Raw genomic sequence first — 16,436 nt, forward strand, 5'->3', positions numbered from 1 at the left:
CATGCTTATTAACGTTCATATTATCAAAGTGAGTGAAAGATCTAGTCAGACTTCTCAATACATTCCTTTGACATTCACTTTCAATATTTACTTCTAACACTATTCCTTCTTTTTGACACATATACCAAAGTCATTCTCGACATTTTCCTTCAGGATGCTTTCCTTGGCATCCTGAAGAAGTAATTCAGTGTGTGATGGAAGACAAAAATTGTTCGCTAATTCCTTATTCTCTGATTCTGGAATATCTGTACCTGACTACTCCAATGAACACGTTGTTAGGAACTATATGAGCAAGTGCCTTCACTGATGACAGAATCAGTACTGTGTGTATTTTGCGTAAGGTGTGCAGTGTGTTTATTGTGTTTGTACTAGTATATACTTTTTTGTGTTGAGTGTGTAATTATTCCATACACCTCCTATAAAGTCTCCTTACAAATCCCTATTTCCTACAATGGCTAGCCTATCCCTATAATGTCTCTAAGTCTACACTACATCGCCTATAATGTTATCATATACCACCAATAATTCTCTGGTCTACAAATTTTGAAAAATGTTGTGGTTCGGAGAAGAAAAAAGTATTTCCCTTAAGGTTCTAGAGAACTGAAAACGAAAATAACCATACTATGAATCGACTGGTTAAACTTTCCATGCAAATTTATTTACACATTTTCGTATATGTATACAATAAATTAGTAACATATCTTTATAGTAAATTCACTTATTCAGCCCATCTCTTCTTTGATTATATTCAACTTTTGGAGCATCTCTTCTTATTATCGAGCAGTAATCTGCTAACAGTGATGGTCCCCATTTTCCCTGGTATTGTTTCTTCATAACTGAGATGACTTGTTGGAAACGGTCACGATATTCATCTCTAACTTCCAGGAATGAAGTGATACAGTTCATTTAGTAGGTGATGTAATACCTGAATTCTGAGTAAATAATCTGTTTCTGTCATTAGATTTGCCAAAACAAGAATGCTCATGTCAAAACAAGCTGCACAGTTGGTGGCCCACTTAGTACAAGCCTGTCCAGATTACCACTCAGAAAAAAAAAGAAGAATCTTGAAAAAGAGTTACTGATAAGATATATACGAATTTGTATTTTTTAGACAATTATTTATTATGGGTTTGAATCAAGAGTCCTTCAACTAAACAGTTTATTTACCCTCCGAGGCCTGGTCTCAGACTGAACCGCGGGGGCGTTGACCCCCGAAACCCTCTCCAGGTATACTCCAGGTAGCCCCCCTTCTTAAGACATAGATAACAGCAACCACCCTGAGTCTATATGTTTATAAACTGTGCCAAGTTGCAATTTATACATCATTTCCGTATTCACTACAGAATTAGTATAGAATAACTAGTTTTATTTAGAAAGCACTTTGGTTGTAGACTCGTGTAATGTGTTTCTAGACCGCTACGACGTCGCCACTTACGAGGTCTCACTATAACACCTATATTGTCTCCCTACACCACCTATGTCTCTATATCATCTATGATACTGGTCTGCATTTGGAATGCTTTTAATTTTTATTTTTATTCATGGTTGCGATCTTACATATTTTTGGGCTGCTGATTGTAAATGTCAAAACCATTTTGCTCTATCACGTAAGAATTTTGAATAAAATACAAATTAATGATAATAAAAAATGTGAATTTTTAATAAAATGCTAATTTATTAAAATTAGGCAACTAATCATGGAAAAGCACATTCTGTTAGTTTTAAGAACATATGAATTCCAGAACAACATGAATCAAATCAAATTATTTTATTAAAAAAATATGCTCGTGATGGTTAGCCTACATACTGAATCAAAGGAAGGAGAACCACTTTGATTTTCGCTTGTGCTGTGCATCGAGACCATTACATTTCAATGACCAGCAGTAATCCGCCATCATGCTGACATTCTATTTGCCCTGGTATCGAGTTTCCATGGTGCAAATATCCTGATGGAACCGCTCTCCTTTTTCCTGACTGTAGTCCCCACAATTGTTGGGAAAACAGTCAAGATGTGAGTACAAAAGGTGCATCTTCACATTCCTTCTAGACCAAAGTTGTTGGAAACTTGAAATCAGGTCTTGAATCATTTTTTCATTTTCGGGGGAGAGCTTGTTTCCCAGGAAGTTGTGGACAATCTGCTTGAATCAAAACCAGGCATTTACCTCGACACCTGCTAATGCTTCATCAAAATGCTTGTCCTTCATCAGTTCCCGAATCTGAGGGCCAACAATGATTCCTGCCTTTAGCTTACCTTCACTTATACGAGGAAACTTTGAATCTAGGTACTTGAAAGCAGTGCCATTCTTGTTCAAGGCCTTCACAAAATTTTTCATAAGCCCTAATTTGATGTGGAGTGGTGGTAGCAGAATTTTCTTGGGGTCAACTAGTGGCACAGTTTTCACGTTGTGATTTCTGGGTAAGAAGCTGGTTCTTGGCCAGTCTCTTTGTCCGTAGTGCTGGTTGTCTGCCCTACTATCCCAGAGACACAAAAAACAGGGATACTTAGTGTATCCGCCTTGAAGACCTAGAAGGAGAGCAATAACTTTTAAATCACCACAAATGAGAAAATTGTGATTCTGGTACTTGATTACAGATATTAATGTCTTCATATATGCGTAAGTTTCTGACATTTGGACACTATAGCCAATTGGCACAGATGTTGCTGTGTTGCCATTGTAGAGAAGTACAGCCTTTAAACTTCTTTTAAAAGAATCTATGAAGAGTCTCCATTCATCTTCTTTGTATGACATCCGCATGTGTTCAATAAGGCCAGAAATACTTGAACAGAAAACTAAGGATTTCTGTTTGTCAAAGAACTGAGTGAATTCCGCTTCACGATGACGATACCAAGCGAGCGTTGTTCCAGGAGCTAGAAACCTGTGTTCCTTCAGTCTAGAGCCAAGTAACTGTGCACTTTCTTTTGGAAGGTTAAGGTCTCTCACCAAGTCATTGAGCTCAGCTTGGTTGAAAGGTTTGGGATTATCATTTGTTGGTGGTTCATAGTCTACTTCCATTTCCTTAGAATCACTGGTATCAGACTCTGATCAAATTTGCCATGTCTCAGGTGGTACAGGTGCAGGAATATCTTCATAGCCTGTAATATGTGCCTACACCAGCTATAATATGTACCTACACCAGGTATAATGACTCTCTTATATCTGTAATGCCTCGCTAACCACATATAATTATACTTGGTTAGCGAGCTTATTTTAATAGACAATATAATGTTTTCAAAAGTAATGTCTACCTACACCACCAATAATGTCTCCCAGTATCACCTATAATATAAATCTACACCACCAATAATGTCTATTTACTCAATCTATAATGTTTATCTACACCAGCTGTAATGTTTACTTATACCAGCTATGATGTATACCTATACCATCTTTAACGTCTACCTTCGCTCATGTCTCCGTACACCCGTAATGTCTCCTGCAGGAATAAAGAAAATGAAAAATGACACGTTTTTTTATTTTATTTTATTTTTTTTTTTTTTGAAAAGCCTCTTTATTTTAAGAAAGGTAGAGAACATAAAAATTTGTTTAATATTCTAACATATTTTACTTGGACATTAACCATCTGAAAGTTAACTGCATGAAAAAGGGATTTTTTTTAAATTAGTGCATAACACTGGATAACAATAAAATTGCTACTTCTATAAATTAAAACATTTTAGGTTATTTTCAGCATGCTGTGACTGAGTCTGAAATCAGAATTAACCCATCACTTAAGATACTGGCAACACATGTGGTTCTATGTTACATGAACTTGTAGACATCTCTAAGAAAAGCCTTGCGGCTCTCTTCTTACATGTAGTAACATGTATCCCAGGCATCATGTCTACTTGTCAGGAAGAGTCAGAGAGGATCACTCGTGCTCTGGCTGTCCCAGTGTTCAGACATATTTACAAAAGGTCAGTATTCATTGTTCACATTGATGTTTATTTTGCTTAAATTGCATTTCTTTGCCACGCACACATATCCACATTTACATTAGATTTCTTTTGTTCTGTTATATGAAATCTCCGTTTCACATTATCACGAATAGACGAGGTTGCTTGAACAGTGCAAACAGCTTTTGTTATGTATGTGGCAAGTATACATCCCGTGATCAACGATAAAAATATAACAGATCGTGTCAAGCACTACTTCGGTTGCAAGATAGGCGATCACGATATATCACTTGCTCCACACACACGTGTTGCGCCAGTGATAGCGAGAACTGAGTGATCAACTGAATGACTTACCTCTGCATGGTTAATGTAATTGGTTTTTCAAAGGACAAGAACAAGATAACATATCCCAGATTGTGAGTCAGCATTAAAACCTGTCACAATCGTGAGGAGAATGCTATACTTGGTCCACCTGTTGTTTATAACGCTGAACATCACAGTGGGGAAGAAACTGTTAACACTAATCTTTATTGGACATCTAGGTGAACACAAATAGGAAGTGCGTCTGTCTCACTCAGCAGACGGAGGATCAAGCCTCCACCACGTCCTGAACTGAACGTACGAGTAGATGGAAATTCAATTCAATCTAGCTAGCCAGCTAGCAAAATACAACGACCACAAATGGAATGTATGTGGGGACCTAAAACTAACAGTGTTAATACTTGGTCTCCAGCTCAGTTACATAAAACACTCGTACTTCCTTTGTGGAATAGTCGTGAGGATGCTAACAACTACAAAAGCAAAGAATGATGGGCAATAAAGACCGTATTCCAGGAAAATTCAACATACGACATCCACTGGTACATCCTGAAAAGATAATTCTTCCATTATTGTATGTAAATTTGGGCCTAATGCAAAACTTTGTAATGGCTATGGATGGTGAAGGTAAAGGATTTTGTTTATCATCACGAAAAATATGAAGATGTTTTAATTGTTAGGCCTCATTTAGACTATGCTGCTCAGTTCTGGTCACCGTATTACAGAATGGATATAAATGCTTTGGAAAACGTACAGAGGAGGATGACAAAGATGATCCCATGTATCAGAAATCTTCCCTATGAGGATAGACTGAGGGCCCTGAATCTGCACTCTCTCGAAAGGCGTAGAATTAGGGAGAATATGATCGAGGTGTATAAATGGAAAACAGGAATAAATAAAAGGGATGTAAATAGCGTGCTGAAAATTTCCAGCCAAGACAGGACTCGCAGCAATGGTTTCAAGTTGGAAAAATTCAGATTCAGAAAGGATATAGGAAAGCACTGGTTTGGTAATAGAGTTGTGGATGAGTGGAACAAACTCCCGAATACAGTTATTGAGGCTAAAGCGTTGTGTAGTTTTAAAAATAGGTTAGATAAATACATGAGTGGGTGTGGGTGCGCGTGAGTTGGACCTGACTAGCTTGTGCTGCTGGGTCTGGTGCCGTGCTCCTTCCTTGAGTGGAGGTGACCAGACTGGGTGGGTGATTGGGCTAATCCGGGGGGAAGGGACATGGACCTTCTCCGCATGGGTAAGTAGGCCTGTTGCAGTGTTCCTTCTTTCTTGTGTTAACTTATGGCTGGAATATTTGTTTGGCCACATGTAAACTGTTATTCGACCCAGTCTTGGTATCCAAACTGACACCACTGGAGCCTTCCTATGGAGTTCTGAACAGGTTATTCAGAACTTCATAGGAAGGCACAAAACAAACAATTATGGTGATAGATAAGATAAGATAAGATTTCGTTCGGATTTTTAACCCCGGAGGGTTAGTCACCCAGGATAACCCAAGAAAGTCAGTGCGTCATCGAGAACTGTCTAACTTATTTCCATTGGAGTCCTTAATCTTGTCTCCCAGGATGCGACCCACACCAGTCGACTAACACCCAGGTACCTATTTGCTGCTAGGTGAACAGGACAACAGGTGTAAGGAAACGTGTCGAAATGTTCCCACCCGTCGGTAATCGAACCCGGGCCTTCCGTGTGTGAAGCGGGAGCTTTAGCCACCAGGCCACCGAATAAAAGCCCACAGAGCACTGGGTGGCGTATGTCCCTGAAAATGCACTGTCTTCATTCACACCTGGACTTCTTCCAGTCTTGATGCTGCTAGTGATGATCATGGTGAAAGGTTTCATCATGATATATGTACAATATATGTACGTTATCAGAGAAGTTTCAATCCCAACATGATGGGGACGACTGTTGGTTGCTACTGAGAGACGCCACTCTGAGTCATAAGCGTAAAGTCAGATGCTTAAAAAATATATAAATATTTTCAATTTCCATTAAGAATATGTTGCTTAATGTGCCTGAAGTATTCTTCAGCTGTTAACGTTTCACAGAGAATAAGTTTTTAATGACTTATTATATTATCTCTGCTGAAAATTTCGGTGGAACATGATTTATAAATATACAGTTCCTGAAATTGTATTTTTTCCAGCAACTATAATTCCTGAAGTGAAAACTCAATTTCGACTTCTGATTTGGAATCAGTGGCAGACCCAACATATATTTTTTATAGTCTCACGTAATCAAAACACTGGAAAGAAATAATTAGTCTTGATAAAGAACACGTTTATAATATATCGTTTACTTGCAGTAATCGACTGATTACTACCAGTAATCAGCTGAGTAATCAGTGTAACCGTAACTTGCACTCTGCATGAAATAATGGGTATGTACATATATCCCTCATTCCACTAATAATGGTTTGAGGCGGGGAGGCGTAACACGCTCGGCTAGTAAGTTAGAGGGTGAGGGGCCTCAGTGAGGGGCCCAGCAGCCGCTACTTAGGTAGTAGTATGTGTCAGAACACTGATTCATGCAGGCACGGAGGAGCGCCTCGCAGCACGGGCAAGGCCAACCCCTGTAGAGACTTTTTTGATAGTATGAGCCACCCACTACAATGCACACACCACGCAAATTACATCACCCAAGCAAAGTGCATCACCCACACAAAGTACATTACACACAGTACGCCCATTACAATGTGCACCTAGCACAAAGCATGTTAACTACAACGTACACCTAACACACATCGCAACAAACGTAATAAAACCTCCTCTGAGTGTAGCCATTAGAGTACACCCACCATACAGTACACTCAAGACACAGGATACTCAACCTACAATGCTCACAGAACACTCGACATATTGTACACCCATTACATAATACATGACGGACTCTACACTCAACACACAGTACACAATAACACTGTACACCTTCCTCAGTACACAACACACCCAACACAAAGTACACTTATTGTACAAGACACCTAACGGTACATTTGACACATTATACATACAAAACAGTGCACACAGCCCACCCTACATACAGAACACTCGACGCACTGTACATCTAGTGCACAGTAAATTCGATATATATATATATATATATATATATATATATATATATATATATATATATATATATATATATATATATATATATATATATATATATATATATATATATATATATATGGCAAAGAAGGAAATGTATGAAAGTATAATAGTACCAACACTCTTATATGGGTATGAAGCTTGGGTTGTGAATGCAGCAGCGAGGAGGCGGTTGGAGGCAGTGGAGATGTCCTGTCTAAGGGCAATGTGTGTTGTAAATATTATGCAGAAAATTCGGAGTTTCGAAATTAGGAGAAGGTGTGGAGTTAATAAAAATATTAGTCAGAGGGCTGAAGAGGGGTTGTTGAGGTGGTTTGGTCATTTAGAGAGAATTGATCAAAGTAGAATGACATGGAGAGCATTTAAATCTGTAGGAGAAGGAAGGCGAGGTAGGGGTCGTCCTCGAAAAGGTTGGAAGGAAGGGGTAAGGGAGGTTTTTTGGGCGAGGGGCTTGGACTTCCAGCAGGCGTGAATGAGCGTGTTCGATAGGAGTGAATGGAGACGAATGGTATTTGGGACTTGACGATCTGTTGGAGTGTGAGCAGGGTAATATTTAGTGAAGGGATTCAGGGAAACCGGTTATTTTTATATAGCCGGTCTTGAGTCCTGGAAATGGGAAGCACAATGCCTGCACTCTAAAGGAGGGGTTTTGGGATATTAGCTGTTTGGAGGGATATGTTGTGTATCTTTATACATATATGCTTCTGAACTGTTGTGTTCTGAGCACCTCTGCAAAAACAGTGATTATGTGTGAGTGAGGTGAAAGTGTTGAATAATGATGAAAGTATTTTCATTTTGGGGATTTTCTTTCTTTTTGGGTCACCCTGCCTCGGTGGGAGACGGCAGGAGTATGGCAAGTAGGTGTCTGCCAATGTGGCGGCACAGGTGTAGTCCCAGGCAATCTGCTTTCCATCCTTCCTGGGTAGCATAATGGCTCCATCGGGACGCTTTTGACTTCCATCAGACCTCTGTACTTGGGGTTCCCGTTGAGCTGGGCAACGGGCTGTGGCGAGGCTTCTCTTTGTGATGTCATTGACCTCCTCATGTCTGGCATACTTTCCTTCTGCTGTGTGACACATACATATATGTGACATATATATATATATATATATATATATATATATATATATATATATATATATATATATATATATATATATATATATATATATATATATATATATATATATATATATATATATATATATATATATATATATATATATATATATATATATATATGTATATATATATATATATATATGTATATATATGTCGTGCCGAATATGTAAAACTGGTCAATTAGTAAGAACTCATTTAAAATTAAGTCATTTCTAAAATTTTCTCTTATAAGTTTAAAGATATATTTTTTTCATTAATGTTAAAGTAAAAATTTTTAATTTTGCACCACAACACAACCAACACACAATATACACTGTACACCCAACACACAGTATACACTGTACTCCCAACACACAGTATATACTGCACACCCAACACAGTATACACTATACACCCAATACACAGTATGCACTGTACACCAACACACAGTATACACTGTTCACCCAACACACAGTATACACTGTACACTTAATACACAGTACGCTCTGTACACCCAACACACAGTATACACTGTACACCCAACACACAGTATACACTGTACACCCAACACAAAGTATACACTTAACACCCAACACACAGTATACACTGTACACCTAACAGTATACTACACAACACACAGTATACACTGTACAACCAACACACGGTATACACTGTTTACCCAACACATAGTACACACTGTACACCCAACACGCAGTATACACTGTACACCCAACAGGCAGTACACACTGTACACCCAGCAGGCAGTACACACTGTACACCCAATACACATTATATACTATACAACCAACAGGTAGTACACACTGTGCACCTAACAGGTAGTACACAATGTACTCTAAACACAATATTTACTGTAAACCAAACACACAGTACACACTTAACACACAACACAGAACGCACTTAACACACAACACAGAACGCACTTAACACACAACACAGAACGCACTTAACACACAACACAGAACGCACTTAACACACAACACAGAACGCACTTAACACACAACACAGAACACACTTAACACACAACACAGAACGCACTTAACACACAACACAGAACGCACTTAACACACAACACAGAACGCACTTAACACACAACACAGAACGCACTTAACACACAACTCAGTATACACTTAACACACAACACAGAACGCACTTAACACACAACTCAGTATACGCTTAACACACAACACAGAACACACTTAACACACAACTCAGTATACACTTAACACACAACACAGAACACACTTAACACACAACTCAGTATACACTTAACACACAACACAGAACGCACTTAACACACAACTCAGTATACGCTTAACACACAATACAGAACACACTTAACACACAACTCAGTATACACTTAACACACAACACAGAACACACTTAACACACAACTCAGTATACACTTAACACACAACACAGAACACACTTAACACACAACTCAGTATACACTTAACACACAACACAGAACGCACTTAACACACAACTCACTATACACTTAACACACAACACAGAACACACTTAACACACAACTCAGTACACACTTAACACACAACACAGAACACACTTAACACACAACTCAGTATACACTTAACACACAACACAGAACGCACTTAACACACAACTCAGTATACACTTAACACACAACACAGAACGCACTTAACACACAACTCAGTATACGCTTAACACACAACACAGAACACACTTAACACACAACTCAGTATACACTTAACACACAACACAGAACACACTTAACACACAACTCAGTATACACTTAACACACAACACAGAACGCACTTAACACACAACTCAGTATACGCTTAACACACAACACAGAACACACTTAACACACAACTCAGTATACACTTAACACACAACACAGAACACACTTAACACACAACTCAGTATACACTTAACACACAACACAGAACACACTTAACACACAACTCAGTATACGCTTAACACACAACACAGAACACACTTAACACACAACTCAGTATACACTTAACACACAACACAGAACACACTTAACACACAACTCAGTATACACTTAACACACAACACAGAACACACTTAACACACAACTCAGTATACGCTTAACACACAACACAGAACGCACTTAACACACAACTCAGTATACGCTTAACACACAACACAGAACACACTTAACACACAACTCAGTATACACTTAACACACAACACAGAACACACTTAACACACAACACAGAACACACTTAACACACAACTCAGTATACGCTTAACACACAACACAGTACACACTTAGCACACAACACAGTATACACTTAACACACAGCACAGTAAACACTCAACACACAACACAGTACACACTTAACACACAACACTGTAAGCACAACACTGTACATAGTTAACACAACACACACTACACACTGTATACTCTCTACAGTGTAAATACCTAATATCCCACACCCAGTGCACACTGTTCATCTAATACAGTAGACACTGTACTTCCAACACAGTACACACAACGTAGTCAACACTGTACACTCCGTACACCCAACACCGTATATACACTGTAGTCCAAACACACTGTACACCCAACACGATGAACACTGTACATTCAACACAGTACACATTGTTCATCAAAAACGGTGCACACTGTACATTCAACATAGTACACACTGTACATCAGACACGGTGCACACTGTATATTCAACACAGTACACACTGTACATCCAACATCTTGCACACTGTACATTCAACATAGTACACACTGTACATCAAGCACATAGTACACACCGTACACCCAACAGTGTATACACCGTACACTCAACGCTGTACACGCCATACACCCTACACTGTCTATACCGAACACCAAACACAGTATACACCGTACAACCAAAACTGTACACACCGTACACCTAACACAGCAAACACAGTACACCCTACGCTGTATGCCGTACACCCATCACAGTATACACCGTACACCCAACATTGTACATACCGTACACCTAACACAGTAAATATAATACACCCAACACTGCACACACCGGTCACCTAACACAGTAAACACAGTACACCCATCACTGTACACACCGTACACCCAACACAGTACACACCGTGCACCCAACACTGTACACACCGTACACCCAACACTGCACACACTGTACACCCAACACAATACACACCGTACACCTAACATTGTATACACCGTACACCCAACACTGTACACACCGTACACCGAACACTGTACACACCGTACACCCAACACTGTATACACCTTACACCTAGCAATGTATACACCGTACACCCAACACAATATACACCGTACACCCAACACTGTACACACCGTACGCCCAACACTGTATACACCGTACACCTATCAATGTATACACCGTACACAAAACACAATATACACCATACACCCAACACTACACACCGTATGCCCAACACTGTATACACCGTCCACATAACAATGTATACACCGTACATCCAACACAGTATACACCATACACCTATGTTTGCACCGTACACCACTGTACACACCGTACACCTAACACAGTAAACACAGTACACACGGCGGCGGTAGAGTGTAGTGGGTCACAAGGGCTCTGCGAATCTTAGTGTTTTTATGGCGTGCATTAGCTACTAGCAGCAACCAGTGGTAGTGACAACGTCAGTGAACAACCCTGTAAGTGATAACCAAAGTTATTAATTAAAAAAAAAAAAAGGCGAGAGGGAGCCTGAAATTATGCAATAAATCAAAGTGCCAATTCGTTAGGGGCCTAGTAGGCACCTGTTGCTACACAGTACAAATATACAAAGAACAAAGCAAGTTTGAAATTAGGTGGTCAAGAATTACGAGAGGATGGTTAACAAATGAAATGTGAGGTAGCATGCAGTGAGAGTGCAAAAGCTAACAAGAAATGGAAGAAAAAAAAATAATATATAACTAGGGAAGGTGGCAGGAGTAGGCCTTGAAGTGGTGACGTCATAGCAGGCTGTGTGCCATTATAAATAAGAAGTGTAGCTTACCAAATGTGAACTGTATTTTACCAAAAGTAAAAAGTGAAAACGCTTTAGGAGCTGGTGGAGTTCGAGCATAAATAGATATAACTATCACAGGTGAAAGATTTCTAAAAAAGTCTTAGAAGGCCTACGTGTACGACGACAAGGAGATCAGCAACTGGCAAGACTCACGAAATCGTAATGACACGATTGCAAACAAGCCATACCACGGCCCACTAGCTAACGCGACGGTCTGGAGTTTTGAGACTCTGACCGCGGGTTCAAATCCCGCCCGTGGTATGGTTTGTTAGCAACTGGCAACTTGTCCATCGCCCCACTGCCAACGTATGCAGCAGTTGCAAAAATACAAGCAGACACTACAAAATTACTTCAAGCATCTACTCAGCCCGCCTCCACCACCACCACTACCATCACTCCTCCAACATGTGACGTACCGAAGATTCACTACTGTCTACTATACGCTCATACGCAAAACATGGCTGTACCTGGATCATTTAACTCTACCATCAACGAGTTATTTGCATTAAATAACATGCCTTCATTTACATTTCCAGCATCTCCACCTTCTGAAGAAATTCTCAAATTCACCAAAAACTTAATCGCCAACTCTTCTGTAGAAGTTCCATCAACACCACCAACTAGTGACGTCAATCCAACAACGACCAATGAGAAGCCTCCACCGCCACCACCTCTCATTGAATCCAACCAATCAGAAGCCTTACCACCAGAAACATCTTCTAATTCGTCGACTGAAGTTGAAAACAAAGCAACACCACCTTCCTCTACTCCACCACCGCCTTCTCTACTTACCTCACGTCGATTACCTGGAACACCATGGGTTAAACACAAAGGACTCATATTCTACACTACGAGGCTGTACCCTGCAAGCACGACTCGCCTAGAACTCATCCAACATCTCCAAGACAACACTGTATCGTACCAAAGCGAAGAAAGACCATTCCCTACCTACAACCAGATACTCAACCAACTCCAAACCAACGAATACTACTACAGCTCTCCCATAAGTGTGATACAACTCTCCCGAAAACAATTTACCGCACTGATAAACGGTTGAAGACCATAACCAACTCATCCTGCTTGCTGCCTTCTGACACTCCCAGCTCCTACCGCTGCCTTCGCCATCCTCTCCTAGCGAGCCAAGCAATGACATCAGTCAAGCCTCTCTATCTACTTCTCCAGTACTTTTGTACCACATGTCCCAAAGTGGTTGGGCCACTTGCCTTGATTCCTCCTCTTTCCCTCCTCCCCATCCTTTTCCAGTTATTTCCATCCTTCCATATCCTTCTTCCTTCCCATCTTACGACAGATCTCGTCGTCCTCGATTCGATTCGATTCGACTGCCAGAGCAAGTTTCTCTCACCTATTGTGGTTGCATGTTGTGTCAAAATTCTGGTCTGCAAACTGTAAGCTACGGGTCACTCACTCCTGCTAGCTGTTACCAGAATTAGAGTAGAAACATAGATCAGGTGGAGATAGGATTGAGGAGTGCGTGAGGAGAGGTCGGTGGGGAGCTAGCGAGGGTAACCATCAAACACACACACTAGCACAAGTGTTAGGCACTTGTAGAAGCTGAGTGTTATAGTACTAGAGGCACTACTATTATAAGTATTAGAATTACTAGTATTATTATTAGTATTTTATAAGTAGTATGGATACATAGACGTGAGGAGCATTATTTCTGGGCACATATAAACAAGTGAGAGCTCGCACACACACACACACACACACACACACACACACACACACACACACACACACACACACACACACACACACACACACACACACACGGTCACACACACACACACACACACACACACACACACACACACACACACACACACACACACACACACACACACACACACACACACACACACACACGGTCACACACACACACACATCGAGGGTATCATGTATGGAAGGCCCCTGGGAGCTAGTGATCATGTGGTTCTGTGCTTCGACTACATAGTTGAGCTCCAAGTGGAGAGAGTAGCAAGAATAGGCTGGGAAAAACCAAACTACAAAAGGGGGAACTACTCAGGCATGAGGAACTTCCTTCAAGACACTCAGTGGGAGAGGGAACTGACAGGAAAACCAGTACAAGAAATGATGGACTATGTAGCAACAAAATGCAAGGAGGCAGAGGAGAGGTTTGTTCCCAAGGGAAACAGAAATAATGGGAAGAACAGAACGAGTCCTTGGTTCACCCAAAGGTGTAGGGAGGCAAAAACTAGGTGTACTAGAGAATGGAAAAGGTACAGAAGACAGAGAACTCAGGAAAATAAAGAAATCAGCCGAAGAGCCAGAAACGAATATGCACAGATAAGAAGGGAGGCTCAGAGACAATATAAAAATGACATAGCATCAAAAGTAAAGACTGACCCGAAGCTGTTGTACAGCCACATCAGGAGGAAAACAACAGTCAAGGACCAGGTAATCAGACTGAGGAAGGGTGATGGGGAATTCACAAGAAACGACCGAGAGGTATGTCAGGAGCTCAACACAAGATTTAAAGAGGTATTTACAGTGGAAACCAGTAGGACTCCAAGAAATCAGAACAGGGGGGCACACCAGCAAGTGCTGGATGAGGTACATATAACCAAGGAGGAGGTGAAGAAGCTGCTATGCGAACTTGACACCTTAAAGGCGGTGGGACCAGACAACATCTCTCCATGGGTCCTTAAAGAGGGAGCAGAGATATTGTGTGAGCCATTAACAAAGATCTTCAACACATCATTTGAAACTGGGCAACTCCCTGAGGTATGGAAAATGGCAAATGTAGCCCCAATTTTTAAAAAGGGAGACAGACATGAGGCACTAAACTACAGGCCTGTATCACTAACGTGTATAGTATGCAAGGTCATGGAGAAGATCATCAGGAGGAGAGTGGTGGGGCACCTGGAAAGAAACAAGTGTATAATTGACAACCAGCACGGTTTCAGGGAAGGAAAATCCTGTGTCACAAACCTACTAGAGTTTTATGACAAGGTGACAGAAGTAAGACAAGAGAGAGAAGGGTGGATCGACTGCGTATTTTTGGACTGCAAGAAGGCCTTCGACACAGTTCCTCACAAGAGGTTACTGCAAAAGCTAGAGGACCAGGCACATATAACAGGAGAGGCACTGCAATGGATCAGAGAATACCTGACAGGGAGGCAACAACGAGTCATGGTACGCGACGAGGTGTCAGAGTGGGCGCCTGTGACAAGCGGGGTTCCACAGGAGTCAGTCCTAGGACCTGTGCTGTTCTTGGTATACGTGAACGACATAACGGAAGGGATAGACTCAGAAATGTCCTTGTTTGCAGATGATGTGAAGTTAATGAGAAGAATCAAATCGGACGAGGATCAGGCAGGACTACAAAGAGACCTGGACAGGCTACAAGCCTGGTCCAGCAACTGGCTCCTTGAATTTAACCCTGCCAAATGCAAAGTCATGAAGATTGGGGAAGGGCAAAGAAGACCGCACACACAATATAGTTTAGAAGGCCAAAGACTGCAAACCTCACACAAGGAAAAAGATCTGGGGGTGAGTATAACACCGAACATATCTCCTGAGGCGCACATCAATCAGATAACTGCTGCAGCATACGGGCGCCTGGCAAACCTACGGATAGCGTTCCGATACCTCAGTAAGGATTCGTTTAAGACTCTGTATACCATCTACGTCAGGCCCATACTGGAGTATGCAGCACCAGTTTGGAATCCACACCTAGTCAAGCACGTCAAGAAATTAGAGAAAGTGCAAAGGTTTGCAACAAGACTAGTCCCGATTGAACATTAAAATGGTATAAAATACCGACAGGTTGTTAGGTAAGACACATATGCAACAGTTAGGTATCTTTATTATGAAACGTTTCGCCTACACAGTAGGCTTCTTCAGTCAAGTACAGAAAAGTTGATAGAAGCAGAAGATACTTGAAGACGATGTAATCAGTCCATCACCCTTAAAGT

The sequence above is a fragment of the Cherax quadricarinatus genome, chromosome 1, assembly GCF_038502225.1.
Source record: "Cherax quadricarinatus isolate ZL_2023a chromosome 1, ASM3850222v1, whole genome shotgun sequence".
NCBI classification, from domain to species: Eukaryota; Metazoa; Arthropoda; class Malacostraca; order Decapoda; family Parastacidae; genus Cherax; species Cherax quadricarinatus.